The sequence below is a fragment of the Rissa tridactyla genome, chromosome 3, assembly GCF_028500815.1.
Source record: "Rissa tridactyla isolate bRisTri1 chromosome 3, bRisTri1.patW.cur.20221130, whole genome shotgun sequence".
Taxonomy (NCBI): Eukaryota; Metazoa; Chordata; class Aves; order Charadriiformes; family Laridae; genus Rissa; species Rissa tridactyla.
The window spans coordinates 125,040,762-125,059,126 of NC_071468.1; the positions used below are offsets into that span (position 1 = coordinate 125,040,762).

At 41.7% G+C, this 18,365-nt stretch overlaps 1 protein-coding gene across 21 annotated transcripts in view; it reads right to left on the reverse strand.

The window, feature by feature from the left end:
- Positions 1 to 18,365, reverse strand: part of HMBOX1 (homeobox containing 1) — a 130,757-nt gene that overhangs the window by 110,752 nt on the left and 1,640 nt on the right. Inside the window, exon 1 of one of the 21 annotated variants that reach the window (XM_054194270.1) lies at positions 16,998 to 17,089. The exons of the other annotated variants lie outside the window; for them this stretch is intronic. The gene's annotated coding sequence lies outside the window, so the exon portion shown is untranslated. Of the gene's footprint in view, positions 1 to 16,997; positions 17,090 to 18,365 lie in introns of those variants that run through there. 21 annotated transcript variants of the gene reach the window in all.

Consider the following 18,365-nt stretch of genomic DNA (forward strand, 5'->3'; position numbering starts at 1 on the left):
TTACTGTCCAGCTTCCATCTGTTCAGATCAATGTCTACCTGCTCTGCTTGATCCATGCCTGCCCTCTTGCCCATCTCCCTCTGCTTTTGCTGGGGTGAGATTAAAAAAGCTGCTGGTGTCCCCATAAATGATAACTCTGATCTGGTATCAGCTATTCAATAAATGAATACACATTTTCAGTTAAGTCACACATAGATATAATTTCCATCACCAGAGCACACTGAAAACTACTAATTCTCAGTACAACCCCAGATGGTGGTGAAACACATCAACTTTACAGATAGTCCAATGCAGTAGGATGCACAAAGAGGTCTGTTAACCACCTAGGATGTGCTGTGCAACCCAAGTGCTACACACAACGTGCCTCCCTTTCCCCAAGGCCAAAGAAGATCACATTTCCTAGCCTTAAAAAAGTCCAACTTTTTTGAAAAAACTCCATGGGCCACCCTGTATCCCACAAACACTAAGATAGGTGGAAGCGACAGAATTATAAAACCACTAACCTTTTCACTAAAACATTTTCTTAATTGAAAATACTGATAAAAAACCTACGTCCCTTCAGCTTATACTTCTCAGACAATGCCAGCGAGCACCGACAGCACTCGAAAACATGCCCGTAAGTAGAGTCCAGAACATTTAATTTTGCTGCAATTATTTCAGGGATCCCCTTCTAATACCTTATAGACAACAAAGAGTCAGCAAGTCACTAACACCAATACGGAAACTCACTGTTTGATACAGACTTAAATGAGACCTCCTCGTTTTTTGAGCTGTGCTGTAAGTGGTGCTTTGTAAGCACAACTGGTAATCAATCGGAAAAGAGGAGAAATAGTAAAAGCATAAATTATCATTTCTACCTGTATCCGTCCTCCCTCTGCCCCCACCATAGTTTTACAGAACTTTTTTGAGCCTACTTACACAAGCAGTCAAAGCAGCACAGCAGAAGAGGTGAAAACCCCCGTCAGAGGAGAGGAGAGAGGATGAGCGGGTGACAATAGAAAACAGGTCTATGAACAAAGACTGACCGTGTCAGGGCTTGATCTGTTTTAGGAAGTGCCCCCATCTTTCAGGTTGCTCATATCACTTCTTCCCTTGTAGCAAAACTGAAAGAGTTTTTTTTGTGTGTTATAAGGGTGCAGGAAGCCGTTCACAGGCACGGACAAATACACTCTTCAAATTAAAAAAAAAAAACAACAAACCTCTAACCAACTAAATAACCATAGCAACCTTGGGTCTGACTGTACCCCACCCCTCTCGTGAGAGTACTATTGTATATTCTGCATAATATTTACAAATAGGACTGGTTTTATCATCTACACAGGCTAGGAAGTCCCTATCATTTACACTGGCTTCTCTTTGGCTTAGGCTGGAAGCTCATGCCCAAGAGTTCCCTGGTATGAGTTTGTAAATACAGATATGTATAAACAGAGTAATAGATAAGCAATCGAGCAATACGAGGCCGCAATTCCACCAAGCGAGAAAGCATGAAAGTAACCCCAGGTAATGTAACTGTCTACGTGTTCACACAAATAATCTTAGCCTGTGTCCTGACACTAATAGAAGAACACAGTCTTATGGAGCTTGAAATATTCCCCTGGAGAAACAACTTTGCCAGAGCAGAATGGGAGAAAACACGCTGTGTAGAAGAGAGCGCTTGTAGCTTTGCTTGCTATTTAAACCAGGCTGATTAATCTTTAAGATCTAGCAGCTTTTCAGATTTTTGCCTTGCCTCCCTCCCCATTTTACCAGTATTTTTATCAGTGCTTTAAAGTAACAGCACACCAAGGGCTAAGTTATACCCAGGGTTGATTACACAAATCCCATCAAGTGCAAAAGCAACAGCTCGCATAAGAGCTCAGAAACCACCAACCAGCTGGAGACACGGGACAGGTCAGAAGTGGGATACAAAGCAAGAAAGAACTGGAATATATGAATCTCCAAGAGATGTCTGAATACAAGCAGCCACAGCCCTTCCAAAACCACACAAGTCTAGGTTCTTCAGTCGTTGCCCCAAACTGGATCATCGGGGTTCACGCCTGCAAGCTTCTCACTGTGAAAGGGAGATCTTCGGCCCTGGCAAAACTTGAGATTGTTAGACAACATGTAGATTCTCAGAACTGGCACATTGAAAAAAAACACCCTAAAAATTTGATAAAAGATGCCAATATTGACGGCCTGTTTTCATACGCAGCAGGGTGGGAATGGAGGACGAGAGGAAGCTAATCAGAGAAGAAATATGAATGAACAGAAGGCATTCATCAGCAGCCCATTACCTAGAGTGAGGGCTGCCTTGTTCTCAGTGACAAAGAAGCACGAAAGACAGACCATCCCCTTCCTGCAAACCACTTGCAGTCTTAAAGCCCCAACTGCGAGACCGTGATCCGTCACATCAGGTTCAAGTATCTATATAAACGTTTTCAGGTCCAGGCCCTAAGAAGTGAAAGGTAGCCCAAGGTAGTCCTTCAGCACACCAGTGGGGAACCCAGGTTATGCGGAACACAAAAAAAAAGGAGGTGTGACAAAACCTCCGCATGAAGCACAGTACAGAAGATTTCAACTAGGAAACAGATAAGTACAGCACCTCAGGAGAGATCTTCCCTTTCATAAGTTACTTAGGAGATAAGGAAAGAGGACTGAGAATCAGACCACCATTAACCGCTAAGATACAACCCTGGTTTTCCACATTTCAGGTCTAACCGCACAATCTAAAGGCTGCCTGCCTTTGCTAGGACAAGAATTCCTGCAGAAAGCGCAGGGATGTAATGCATATGTTCCACCAAAGCCAAGTTTACCTAATAAAGAGAACATATATTTGCTTTGATCTCAAGATGCCCTCTAAGTTTTTAAAAACGGCTGTAAAACAGAAATCTTTGTATAGAAATCATCATCAGCAATGAAATTTAAGCACGCTACTCATTTCAGGTTAAGAAAACCTGTTTCTAATCCATCCTTATTAGAACTGTTACCAACTCCTTGCAAGGAGAAATGCAAATGTCATTCCCAGCCATTTATTTGCAGATTATTCCCCTCCACCTACCTGCTTTCCCTTGCTCTCTCCAAAACAGAGGGACTAAGGGACCATTCAATCTGTTTTGTCATTTTTGTTCCTATTAGCAGAGACAACGCTATGTTCAGATACTGTGGTCCTCTCATTTTTATATTTCACTGGAAGGATGTCTTGATCTGTTTTTTCTTCCTCTACAGAGAAACTGTTAAACCAAACGTACCAAAAAAGATACTTTTCTAGTATGCACCACAAATAGATTACAGTTTCTAGTTCAAGTGCAAAGGGACAAAGAAACCAAAATCTTTTTATATGCACACATTAAAATAAAAGCAGGAAACAGATTAACATCTGGAGAAAAATATTAACCCTTGTGCTTTCAATGATGCAACTCACAGGAAACTTCATTTGCAGTGCTATTTCCAGCTCTTCCTCCCCCCGACCCCCCCCCAGTTAAAGAGCGAGCACTGTTGTACAGCGCTGGAAACAGTATGTTCACACATATCCTATTAAAAAAAATAAATAACATTTTAGGTAAAGTAGGAGGCAGTCAGGCTCTGAAAAGCTGAGGCTATCGAAGGCCATCGCACCTCAGTACTCAGTATGGATCAGACACAGCTTTTGTGTCTGTCGAGGCTATCGAATACATATCTCAAAAAAAAATTAAATTATCATTTCCTTGTTCAAGATCACTTACTAAGATCACTGTAGCCAAGAAAATAAGTCTCACACAGTGGCATTTCATAGGAAGAAGGTTTTTAGAAAACACAGTATTAAAAGAGAGAGATCCAACAGCATTAGGGGGCAGAGAAGAGGACAGATGATTGCAGTGCAATATGATGAGCACGAGGAAGAGTGAGTTAATGGGATATAAAACTGCGTACACTGGAGACAGCTTCACAAGTCAGAGAAATGACAGCCAAATAGTAATCACGCCACACCAAAAAGATACCGACAAGTCAGAAAAGAAACTTCATTTTCTAAATGACGGCAGAGTCAGCCCTTATGTATGAAGAGCACGCAGAGTTGGAGTTAAACAGTAACCGATAGTCCTATAGATGTTTGTAGATGACCTAAAATGGAGAGAAATCTCTCATTGCCCTCGTTCATGCTACCCTGGAGCCAGAGAGCTGTATTTTTCTGAATGCAGGTATGTCAGTGGAAAGCTAACCCGTGTGTGCCCTGTCTCCCTGCCAGGGGCAAGCTCCTGCAGAGTCCTGCGGGCACAGAAGTGCCTGTGAGAACTCCCCACATCACTTGCAGTAAAACTATTCGGGCTAGATCAAGCGTGAAGTTACAGCTAGGTCCATGTTATCCCAACCAATTTCACCTGAAGCGAATGAGAGATACTGAACAAGCAGCCTGTCAACAGATCGGTGAGGATGATAACTTCGCCGGGGAGGGATAATGGTTTACTATCCAGCAAACAATTTAAAAGACGGTATTTGGTATTTGCTCATGCCTTAAGTAGCATAGGACAGGATTGGACAGAGACGCCAGAAAAAAAAAGGAATAAAACAAACAAAAAGGTGACAATTTATAAATAAGGACATTTGTTCACTGGGAACTGAACTCAAAAAAGCACCCCAGTTCGCAAAGGCTACCCAGCCTCCAGGTATGTGACACTGCAGGGGACACAGCTCAGGCCGGCAGTTTGTCTAGCCAAATGGGCCATTAAGGCTTTAACGTGCCTAGACGGTCTCTTTGAGCGGAAAAGATGGGATACAAAAGGTATATAGAATGCCTGAAACACACAGCGGGGATATTTGCAACTATGTACTGGGGAGATATCCAGTGTTTGCCCTGTTCTTACAGGCTTTGCTGAGCACCCAGGACTGGGCGTTATCTAGCCTTGTGCCAGGGGTAAGGCAAACTTTTGGTCTGACCATTACAGCCACTCATTTATTAAACCTGATTTTAACTCAACTTACTGTTCAGGAAGTTCAACAGATTCAGTTAAAATAGGTCTTCATACTGTGTTTTGCAACTCTTAAGTAAATCTTATTTTACAGCTGTCTATATTCAGAGGTACAAATTAGCGTAGCTCTGCCGTTACTGCAGATCAGAGCCTTGCTTCAAGCAATACTTTCACGCCACACACTCTTATTTTTAGAAGTACCGTGTGAGTGCACCACTGCTGCTCTGTAGAAAAAGAGCAGCAAAGCAGGAACCTCACTGAATTCACAATTTAATAGTCTACCACGTAAAACACCAATTAAACAACTGCCTTCTAACCCTCCCTCTGCCAGCCATGGTGTTTAAATCCAGCGAGAGTAGTATGTCTTTAAAACTATTATAAAAGGCTTTTAAAAGTCCACCTTTCAAAAATAAGGAGAGAGAATGGGGGACAGAATGAAAAGCACAAGGATGGATCTACATGAAAACTATTAGTTTAGTTTCCCCATTTACACGTACCACAGAATTGTGGGGGTTGGCTAACACCTCTCCAGCTTGTCAGGTCTAACCCCCTGCACATGCAATATTCCTGTGCAACTTGCTCTAAAAATAAGCTTGCAGGCACACGATGATCCACCTGGATTTAGGTTGATGCTGGGGTAATGACTGGCGTACAGAGACACCTCTTCCCACGAAGACAAATTGTCTCAGAGCTGCGAGATAGGGATGCTCAAACTTTTTGGCATGGTGGCTTCAGAAACCTGAGAGAACATTGCTAAATAGGGCTGGAGCCCCTCTGCTGTGAGGACAGAGTTGGGGGTGTTCAGCCTGGGGAAGAGAAGGCTCCAGTGAGACCTCAGAGCAGCCTGCCAGTATCTGAAGGGGGCCTACAAGAAAGGCTGGAGAGGGACTTCTTACAAGGACATGTAGCGATAGGATGAAGAGTAATGGCTTCAAACTGGAAGAGGGGAGATTTAGGTATCAGGAAGAAATTTATCACTCTGAGGGTGGTGAGCCCCTGGCCCAGGTTGCCCAGAGAAGCTGTGGCTGCCCCATCCCTGGAGGGGTTCAAGGCCAGGTTGGACGGGGCTTGGAGCAACCTGGGCTGGTGGGAGGTGTCCCTGCCCAGGGCAGGGGGTGGCACTGGATGATCTTTAAGGTCCTTTCCAACCCAAACCATTCTATGATTCGATGAAATCACTTTTGCTAGGTGACTGACTAAGGCCAGAGCTGAAAAGTTAGTTAAAATGCGTTTTAAGCTAAGTTTATAATTGGAAACTATGACTGCAAAAAGCCTAGGAACACGTAAGAAAAAGACCAGGAGCAGGGAAAATAGGCAAGGGAGACTCAAGATGTAGTAGCATGCAGAAATATTTGCAGTTTCTGGGAACACTGGTTTTGGTCCAGGACCCTCCTTCGTAGGTGTAAGGCACAGAGCTCATATCCAGCACATCCAAATTAACGCAGGAGAGTTTAGGAGGTCTGCCCAAGCAACGTCTCCGCACAATTATACCTCAGAAGTCACAACCCTTCTCCTTTAAGAAAAAAGAAATCACATTTGCAGCCAAAATGTACTAATAATAATGCAATGGCAATACGGCCCTGAGCCTGCAGTCCTTCCCCAGGAGTAATTCTCATTAGGAGAAAACTGAAGGATCATCCTCTTTATTCAGTTATTTGCAGGACATTTAACACACGCTGCTCACTACAAGGCCAAGAGCGTGCAAGAAGAACAAGAGTGTTTCAGTCCCACCACTGTGCAGGTTTCTGTCTGCAAGAGACAAGAGAGCATAAGGCTCCTCCTGAAAGGAGGCTGTAGAGAGGTGGAGGATGGCCTCTTCTCCCAAGGAACAGAGGATGGGACAAGAGGAAATGGCCTCTAGTTGCACCAGGGGAGGTTCAGATTGGATATTAGGAAAAAATTTTACACTGAAAGGGTTATTAAGCATTGGAACAGGCTGCCCAGGGAAGTGGTTGAGTCACCATCCCTGGAGGTATTTAAAAGACGAGTAGGCATAGTGCTTAGAGATATGGTTTAGTGATGGTTTTTGTCACAGTTGGGTTGACGGTTGGACTCGATGATCTCAAAGGTCCCTCCCAACCTGGGCAATTCTATGTTTCTAAGGCAGAGCTGGGAAGCAGCTCCCAGGAGGGCACCAGAAGCAGATTTCTATTGTGAAAGGTGGGGGGAAGGCTGCACGTGGTAAATTGTTCCATCAAATAATTGGAGGAAGGGCCAATGTCTCCTTTGGAAGGCTGACAGTAAAAGTCTGTCAAAAGCAAAAACAATGGAGAATTAATTCTTCTTAAGTATGAAAGGACCTAGAACTCTGCGCTCTCCTGTTAATTAAAAAAAGAAAATATCCTCAATATATTTCCAGTTCAGTTCTTGCGAAAGCCAACAGAGAGCACTCCCACTGCCTCTAATGTTAGTTACATCTTCTTTAAGGACTCACCCCTGAAAGGCATTGAAATTCAATGGAAACTGCAGATATTCAGTACCACTATTCCATATTCAAATATCTGAGCTCATATAAAATATGCAAGAGAGTCTTCATCAACTCACACTGTTTCAACAGTTCTGGAAATCACAGAAAAGTAACTAGCAAACTACATTTCATTAGTTTAAAGGAGGGGTTTAAAGAGGTTTTGGTTTTGTTTTAGATGGTCATCCGCCGGGTAAGAAGGAGAGTGCAGCTCTGACATGCAAGAAGTAGAACAGACAAGGTCTGTGACAGTCACAATTTATCTTCTCCCTTTCTGTGAAGATGACAACAGTGAAAACTAAATGCACTCTAGTCTTCGCTTCTGCTCCTGTGTAACTAGTGCATTTTGTGAGGGACAGAAAAAAAACTAAAGCTTCTCCAGCCTACCTTTCCCCCAGCACTTTGCACAACAGCGAGTAGAGATCTTCGAGATAAATCAGGATCTGTGGGCATCCTGTCGCAGCTGCAGGATACACAGTGTTTTATGAAAAGTTCTCTCCTCATGATGCGCACCAGCCATCTATCAAGGATCCACAACAACCAGCATGCTGGCCGAGGTGCCTACAGCCTTTACGCCAAGCTCTGGGCAGCAGCAAGTCCCTCAAGGAAAAGGACAAGCAGAGGAGATGGCCATGACGGCTTCATGGTCACCATCTTCCTTTTACCTGCCAGCTCAATAGTCAAACACCTCTAAATTACGAGGGACGTTTAAATAACTTGTGGCTTGAACCTGCCTCGTAGACACCTAACACCTCAGAGGGCCCTACACCACCCAGCAAGTCACTGGACACCCCGTGGTTAGGAAAGCTTCATTCGTCCCCTTGAAGCCTTTATTCTACATTGAATTAATATAAGACTAGAGGGAACTTTACGCTCTAGCAAAAGCCTGAGCAGCATACCTGCACTTCAGTTTCCACCCTGGGTTATTAGCTAGACTGTTTATAAAACAATTTAAGAATGCCAGCTTTTATGTATTACAGTTTTATTAATCTTGAATGATACATCATATGTGCTGGACGCATAAAAGGGTTATGGAAACATGGTTTGCATTTTAAAATGCTTTAGTGAAAACAAATGAATTATCTTTATTAAGTGAATTGAACCTTGCTGTGTCCTCCACTGAAAGATTTCAGTATTAGTGAATCTCTTTCCTCATTGTTCTTTTTTTCCACCTTATGTTAGGCAAGGAAAACAAGCATTTCTGCATTTACAGCTCCCAAATGGTTTTGCAGTTTTGAATTACATAGTCTGTGATCTGAACTATCTGAATATACTGAAATGAAGAAAATATTCTCTATGCACATGCAGAAGAGGCTACTTCTGTCAAAAGCTGGTTAACTACTTCATCAGATTCTGGTTCCACGCGCTCAACCAAGAGTGACTACCAACACTTCACCGGTTTGACGTTATTTGAGATATTGGCAGTAAAAATACATTGCTTAGGTTCTGTTTAAAGTACATTACAAGAAATGTAGGCATTACATCAGATGGCTTAGGCTTAAGAAAAAGGTATTTATATTTTGTAACCTATTTACATAGAAAACACTTTTAACAAAAACCAAAAAGTTTTGAATCCAGGTTATAAACTCAAGTTTATAAAAGAGCGTAATTGCAAAGAGAGGGTGGAGATGCTTCATGGCTGTTTTTTTTATTTGCTAACTTAGCCAACAATCAGCTTTTATTCTTATCAAAGCTACAGATGCATCCATTTGCTATTAAACGTATCTGTTTTCCCACAAACTAGACATAGCTTCCAGGCTCCAGATAAGTGGTGAATCTGGCCCCTTAGCATCCTGAAGCGTCCAAGTACAGGAATTTTAACACCTTCTTGGAGCAGTACTTAAATTGATCATCAGTGTAAACAAATACAACCTAAATGGACTGCCCTGACGGGCAGCAAGCACTTTGGAGGTAGAGTCTGCATACTTGTTCAGGGCGTAACACATTGGAGCCCCAGCTCCAGAGATGCTCTCAAACCGCAACCAGTCACCCTAACCTTCATCTGAAGTATTTTATCAGCAATTTATACGCAAACCCTTCTAAGCAATCAAATACAAAAAGAACTGGATCTCAGCTTTCCAGTTCTACAAGCCTGGGGGTGGGGGGGGGATAATAGCTAAACAAGTTACACGTTCCAAATCCAAGTTTTATGGAGGAAGGGGAGGTTGGGAGGAGAGGAAGAGGGATGATCTTTCCATAGCACTGCCATGCCACAGGAAAGCACCACGTTTAATGTAATCAAGCTCTACATCGCAGCCATATGGAAACAATTTTAGTCAATAAACAACTCCTGCAAGAAGACAGCAGAGGAACAGAAAAATCAGATACCGATTTAGCTGGGAGGCAGGAAAGCCGCCGGCTGTGCTCAGAGGTTTGCACTGTAAGAAGTATTTATGTCCAACATAACGGCACACATTTTTGGGTCTCTGTTACTTGCCTTAGACTTTCACAGTGCCACACCTCAGACTGCAAGCAGCAGAAATGGCATATTTTTTTTTTTTTTTTTTTTTTTTTTTTTTTTTACAGTATCTTTCCCAGCCTCCAAACTCCTGGGCCTCAATCCTCTTCCCCTTCTTCCCCCTCGCAAATCTTTCCTCAACGCCTATCTCTGTGGCAGGTTTCCCACTCGACAGCCAGAAAGGAAGCAGACATCCCAAACTTCAGATACTCGACCGACCTCTTTGCATTTTATCTGCCTGGAATTTGCAGGTTTTAAAACAAGGACTTTGTCATGGAGCAAGTCCTTTCAAACACCTACCTTAAAAAAACAAACAAAAAAACCCAACACACTTACCAACAGTGGTATTTCAATGAGGTTTGGTTTCAAGATACCATATTTCAGTGTCCTAAAAAGCAATAGCAAAAATACTACCAAGACTTTCGTGTGCGCTGCTGATTACAGCTGCAACATGGAGGGAGTAAAGCTAAATCAGTTTGGGACAGGAAAAGGGAAATTTAAGGAACAGGCAGCAAGTGAAGGCAGCTGCATTTTTAACAAAAAGTAAGAAGGCAGACTGAATATGAATAAAACAGAATTTCCTTGAGTGTGGCAGAGGAGCAACACCAATATTTATCAGAATTATGCCCATGAAATGAACTGAAGGATAATTCACGAGCGTCTTCAGAAGTAGCTGCTTGCTTCGCTGAGGTTAGAAAGGTCTTCATTCCACCACGCAACGCAACCTGCCAGCAGACGCTCCTCGGCCGCCCCAAAAGCATTGTGGTTTTATACTTGCAAACATTCAGGAATAAAAGATCTTGGGATGTTCCTCTTACTAACCAAAGTGCAAGATTCAACACACACACACAAAGATAACAAGATAATAAAATTTATAAAACTAACTTTTTAGTGGAAGGGAGGGCCAGGATTACTGTGAACCGTTCTCTGTTAGACTGGGGCAACATGCTTCTGTCACACAAAGTACCTTCTAATTCATCAGTAAGAAAAGATGATTTTCAGCAAATCCATTAAGAGTGAAACATTTGAAATCTGCTTACAAAACATGACCAAAGTGGGCTTTTTGCAGGCTTGTAGGGTGGGGGGTTTATTTTCCTTTTTTAATGAGGGACTCTCTAGAAAATGAGGGGAAAACCCCAGGCCAGGTGAATGTTCATATTGTGCTAATGCTCAAAAAGGGGATGGAACGAATCTGGAGAGCTGTAAAGTGGTCAGCTGGGTATCAGTCCAGGCAAACCAACAGGAAAAAAAAATAATAATAAAAATAATTATATATTTCCCCAGTAAAAAATTAAGATAACGGGGACACTGGTAGTGCCAGTCAGCATGTTTTAATGGAAAATGTCTTGATAAAGGACTAACTTTGAGATTACAAACGTAGCCAAACAGTAGAAAGTATGTGCACAGAGCGTACTTTGGTTCTAGTGGAAATCCACATTGGCTGCTCCGTATCGACTGGTACTTTCTGAGAGCTGTCAGTTAGCCAGTTCTCAATCTACTTCCTGGGATTGCGTCATGCTAATTTTTTTGTCACTAAATTTAAGGTCTGATGCAGTTCAACATTTTTATCACTGCAGATAAAAATCTGAGCCTGACACCAGGACTACAGGAACAGTACGTTATTACGAGGAAAGGACAGCAAAAGAAAGAAGTCTGAATGCCTACCTTAACTCAGCTCAGGAAAGCAAAACACTACGGCAAATTTATAATCTAAAAAATGCAGACTGTAACTACTAAATGGCAGACTTTACTGGAAAGAATCTCAGTGTCAGAGCAGCGATTTCCCTATGCAAAAGGGCTACTGTGAACCTTTCAAATGGCCACGTAGCAAAAAAGGCCATCGCACCTCAGTACTCAGTATGGATCAGACACAGGCTGGAACATTCCCCATTTTTGGTTTCCACAATGTTAAAAATAAATGGAGACCATGAAGCATCACCGGATGATCTGAGTGCTGGAGAAAATGCCTCAGAGTAAGACTTAAAAGCTCAACTGTTTCCTTATCAATCGAGTAACTTGATTACAGAGTGTAAGTACCTCCATGGCAAGAAAGTACTGGGTACTAAAGGGCTCTAATCTTGTCAGGAAAGTCATAACAAGAACCAGCGGCAGAACTTAGACAAATTCAAATTGAAATCAGCCACTTGTTTTTAACAGTGAGATGGCACAAACTACCAAGAGAAGTGATGAGTTTGAAATTACCAATGACAGACACTCAAGGCTGGAAAACTTTCAAATTGTTTTTAGCCAAACAGCAGTTGCTGGTCTCAGTTTCAGAGCAAACGATTAAAATTTAAAGGCTTGTGATAGAAAGCATATAAAACATATCAGAGAAGGCGATTTAATTGTCTTTTCTCGCCTTAAATTTTATGAATCTCCAATATGTTAACATCATTCTACTTCTATGGACAAGGAAATTAAAGAGGCAGGAATAAGTTTCAACTTCAGTAAGTTCCCGCTTTTTCAAACTGCTGTACTTCTCACTGAACAGCCCCGCACCATCGGATGGAACCCCCATGAAACGCAAACAGTCAGAGGACGACCGACGATGATGTCTGGAAACCATGCATAATACAACTGAGTTGAGAAAACTGTGATCAATTACTTACCTCTCCCATCTGCGGCATGAAAAATCAGTATTAGCTTAAATAGATGGTTCTTACTCTGTGTAAACACACTTAGGACATTCATGTTTATACTATCGAGAGCAGCAGCATGCAATACCATCCGGCCAAGAATCTTCAAATACTTTATGAATGTGAAAGCATCTCAACAGCCCTGGAAGGATTATTTTCATATTAGAGCCTGGAACACAGGCAAGTCAAGAAGTTTGCCCTGGGTCATAAAGTAAGACCTACGGCAGAGCCTCGAAACGAGAGCCCAGCGTGATCTCATTGCCAGGAAGAACTTTCCTTTTCAACATTTGAGCACTACTTACATGTCAGAGCTGCCGCATACCCCGTTGCTCGGACTCCAAAACCCTGCCAGTTAAACCACAAAGATTTCTAGTGAAAGCTGACATTGTGATCAGAGAATCTGATGATGGCAGAGAAACTGTCCAAAACAAAGGTCAGAATAAATATCCAAGTAGAAACAGCGCTTGTATTTTATGAACTAACTAAATGCTTTCTGCTTCCATTAGTATTACAGTACCACTGGAAGAACAAAAAGCAGATTCAGTGCTTGCTTCAGAGCTCGTAAGAAATGGGCAGCTCAAAATGCAGGAAATGACTATATGCTACACTTCCCAATTGATAGGGCATAGGCTTATCAGAAGAATAAAGCTGGCTGTTCACAAGGCTCACTGAAAGAGTTGCCTACAGTCAGTAGCATGAGTTGTTTTACTGCTGAACTTAACGTATAACAATTTTTTTTTAAGAAAGTGAAAAGAAAATAAGGCTTCTTAAATATTAAGTTCAAAAGCAGGGAGAAAACAGATGCCAGGAATTCAGGGCAAGTGAGATTCCCAAACAAAATTAATGTATTTTGCATTATTGTAAATTACGTCCTTACCCCAACATTAAGACCTCATGTACCACCACAGCAGCGAATGGGGTTCACATAAATTTAATAGAATCCAAACAGACGTCTTAGATGTACAAAGAACGAGAGTCCCACCTCTATGCATGAAGAAGGTAATAAAATTTGTTTCCTCTGGCTACAAGAAACTCTTCAGTAGACCTGGAAACAACATCCCACTCATTGGGCAGACTGGAAGAAGTACTCACAAACGTACCGCAGGCTCATACACCAAGTTAGGTCTTTGTCAAACCAAGCTACAGAAGTCCTTTTGCTGTATACGTACGTACAACCTGATGAAGCACCATGCTTAGTAATCAGTTTCAGGCTGGTAATTGCACTGAAACCAACCTAAAATGATGAAATAAACATTCATAAAGGAATTCTGTAGGAAAAAGAGTTAACTGACCTTCCATACCTTCTGGTTGGCTGCACAGGAAAGATAAAGCAGAATACACTTTGTCAGAAGTGCTGCACTACAGCAGTTCCCAGTTTTAAGAGCAGTCTTTAACTTCAGACTCTACACGCAGCTTTGATTAAGAACTGGGAAAGGGAAATCTGCACACTGACAGGTAGAATAACCAGTTATAGATTATTTTTTTTTTACTTCTTAAAAAAGCGCATCAAAACAGTAATTGTTCGACCTTTTGGTGTCTACATTAACAAGGTGCTGAATCAAAACAAGTAACAAACATGCGTGTGCATTCCTGAGATAGATTTGAAGTCCAACACTGAAAAACTCCTATTAAACAAAGGAGAAGAAAAGCTATGCAAGAAAATACGGGCACCCCTTACAGTCTTGTGAGAAAATTTATCCCAGTGGTGCTTTCGGGAGAGGGTGCGGAATCTAATAGATAAAAAGCAATAAAAATAACTGAATAAGTAAGGATGACAAGTGTCAAACCACAGAAGTCAATGGAACATGGGAAATCCTCCCATCACTGTAAAAAAAAAATATCTCATTGACTTAGGTATTCTTATCGAGCACATTAGACAACCAGCCAATATATTAATATATACTTATCATATAAGGAATTTATCACAGATTTAAAAGTGCAATAGATGGGAACAGACACAGCCAGGCTCAATGGCCACTGACTCAGTATGTGACCTTGAGTGAGTCACTTGGCCCTCGTGCCTCAGTTTCTCTATTTGTAAAATACTGATACCTCTGTAAAGCACTTAAAGATTTACAAACGAAGGTACAAAGTATTCTTTTATCATAGAGTAGTAAAGGAGAAGGACAGTGGCTCGGCCGTAATGAATCTAATGTGAAACATCAGAGCTGTACTCCACTAGCACACCACACAAGTTCTGGCCATAAATCGATCACTTCTGATTAGGTTAGGCTTTACAATGCAGTAATTGCGATAGCAGCAGTTTCATAACTGTGAAACGAGCACTTTGCTCAGCAGCTTATTACGCAGGAAAACTGCACGAACAACGAGCTTTTGGGAAACCCGACTGCAACAGCAAAGAACAGAAGCACCCCAAACACAATATACTTTTTAAGGTTATCTATCATAAAAGCTTCTCCACATGCTTTTACGGCCACAGGCTAACCCTGTATAAGCGCCTAGCTGAGTGGGAGGGGAGGGGAAGGAAATCAAACAATACCACGTTTAAAGAAAGACCAGATTTCAAGCGAATATATCTCTTTTTAGGAGACACAACACAAAAATAAATGTTTCTCACAGTTACAAGATGAAATTTTCCATTGGCCAGTGACTACAAAGCTGATACTCTACTTCTTGCTGTGGACCACATGACTGCCTCAATACATGAGAACATTTTATGTGCCAACTTGCAACGAAGACCACATAGTTAATAGTTTGCAACCTCCTTTCCCCCAGAAGATCTTCAGAGTTGAGTAATAAAATTCCTCACATGATTTCAATGAGAGGGTTCACTTGTCAGAGACTGTTTCGAGATAGTATCATATGTCAGGGAGGTGCTGTTCAGACAAAGCTTTCCAACCCTGCTTTCAAGGCTCAATTGAAAATTAAAAAAACTTAAGACTATAAAGTTTGAAACTGGAAGAAAGAAAAATAATCTCTAGGCGTTATTTTTAAAATGTGGAAGTTAGCCAGTTAATGAGGGGAGGCAGAAAAACTCTGATTAAAGCCCTGACAAACCCCTGAGATCACGAACTGATTACTAGGTTCTGCCGCAGTCTCCATGTAGGAACCTGGGCAAGTTCATCCCTCTGCACCGTGATTTGCCACCTGTGAAATGAAAAATAAAGCTTTCTTTTCATATCCTGTTATTCTTGCTTGTATTGTTCCCCAAATTAAAAGCATTTGTCAAAACACTTATCTAGCATTAACAATGCCAATTGCATTCATAGCTAACATGCAATCCGTTTGCATGACTGAGTGTTCAAATATGAACTCTTAATATACTTTGCTATGCAGCCATTCTGATTTTATGCATGTCAGAAGGGAGCTTTAGTCAATACAGGAATATTAGAATGCCAAAATAGTTTATTAGTAATCTTATGTACAAAAACAGCTTTAGGGATATAACTTAGACCCCCAAAAATTCAAATTCTCCACGTTATCTCCTAAAAATCCCACTATAATCATAGCATTGGTCTCACTTCATTGATAACCCACAAGATAACATTATCAGCATAGGTATAATTAAAGCCCAATCCCACGAGGATGTGTATGCAGATCCAATGCCTGCTCCATTAAAATCAGTATAAAGTGAAATCGACTTCAATGACTTTAGAAGAAGTGTCAAAGCCGCATAAAGTTATCGGTAGGAGAAACAAAGGCATGGTTTTTTGCAGTAGGATTCTGAAGCTGACAGCATCCCTTCAAGCGTTTGATTTCAAATCCTAAACTTTGCAGGAGATGGAAAATATTTGCCACAGATCCCAACGCTGGAACTTGTAATTCTATCGTGTCCCTAAAAGCTCTGCACAGAAATCACTGTAAAGCACAAGTTGCTTTCTTTAGACTAAAATGTGCCATCATTTTATGCAAAATGGTTTATTTTCTAACATAAACAACCAAACATCTTCGGAGCTTGCTTTATGAAAGGGACAGTACAGCATTCTTCCTTTCTCATTTTCAGTCTCATTAATTATTCCAATTCCCCTCCGAAACATCGTTTCCTAAAGACCAAAATTTCACCACTGCCCCACTGACACCCAACAAAAAAGAGCAATCCCAAAAATTAATGGCAGAACAATTCTTGAAATTCATGCTTATTAAAAATGCATTAAAATTAAAATAAAAAAAAGTTTTGAAAGTGAATGCTAGAACCCCACTGTTCTCCCAGCTCCAGATAACAATAAAAAAACATATCAAGCACCTCCATGAATTTATGGATTGTCACTATAAAGTAAACATTTCATAATAATTTGATTTTCAAAACACTGGACAACCATGGACTTTTAACATCCCTTTGAAAGCGACCAGAAAGACCCACACAGAAACTGCCTTAGAAGATTTCTGCAGCTGACACTGGTTACTAATTCTGTTGAATTACCAGAATTGCAATGCTAGAGAGATGCACGTTTTTCTAGAAAGGTCAACAAATAGAACAGAATTGCTCAAGACCGCTCAGTAAAGTATAGAGATAAGCAGGCCTCATCCACACAAGTTTTTCTTCAAAATTTCCTTACCACTCATTAAAAATCCTGCAGTTTCACCTGTGGTAGCATTCCTGTAGCACAGCTGTCAGCCTGCATACCACAATGTCGTCTAGACCTGCTCTGAACAGAGTTAGATGACACAGGAGTAAAAATGCTGATGCCTGTTCTGGTGCTCAAGGAACGATAGGAGGAAGAACAGACATCGCTGAGCAAAACACAAGTTCCTTGTTCCTAGTCTCATGCCCGGGCTCGTCAGGCAATTCTGTCAACCACACAGAAAAAGTTGTGGCTGTCGTGGGGCTAAAGAAGAATCTTCACATAAGGGAAAAGCGCCTTACCAAACGCCACTTCTCAGATGCAGTATCAAACCCTGCTCTTTGACAGAGCCCGGTGCTCCCAGAACATGCAGATAACAAATGCATCCCTGCACAGATAACATATTCCAACCCTTTCGCACTTCCCTACTTCCCTCCCCCCGCCGCATCTTGGAGATGTTTGCTTAGCAATTTGGAAGAGAAATGGCAAAAAGGGAGATGCAAAACACAGAAATAAATTAAGTTTGTTCTCTGCTGTTGACAGATTTGGCCCTAGCATGATGGGAGGAAAAAAAATGTTAAGAGTGATAAATCCATATATACCTACTCCAAACTACACCCGCCATCCCAAGGGACATGGTATAATGGTAAATAAATATAGATGCAGTTCCTACTAATGAGGCAGGGTACAGCAAGGCCAAAGAAAATGCAATCATCTCGGGGAAGAAAACTGCACAGGACTCCTCCTCTCCCATCCATGGAGGAAATCAAATGCCAGCTGCACCATCCCAGGAAGGAAGCAGAGTCTGTACCTGATGAGCCCTGCAGAAATGAGCTAGTCATATCACGGGACACAAGCAGGCACTTCAGGGTTTTGCCAGCCCACAAATCGTCTGCAAAGCACAATCACTCTCTCTGACACGATATATTTTACACGGTATCATTCACGCAAATTGTATTTTTATTTCCCAACCAGTTTCCTTTTCCTCCATCCCCATCAGTTTGAAGCAGGGGCACGTAGCGAGCGTCTATCAGATCTGCTCTCAGATGCGCTCTCAAACGCCTGCCCTGGCCATCAGCTTAACGCTTTCCTCCCTACAAAGTTTCAATCTTTCCAGCTTTTGTTCATATACATTTTGTACTTAAAAGCCACTTATCTGTACTGCCAGCGTTACTTGAGCAGGAGAACAAACTGAGATATACCCGACTCCACAGACAAACGGCAAACATGCTTACAGTCTTCATTTCCTCTTCCTCCTTCCCTCCCCACACCCAAAAAAAAAAAAAAAAAAAGGCATTTTTGTCCCTAACACGAAGGGACTGGGGAAAAACAGCACACACGACCAAGGCTTTTTCAGAGGAA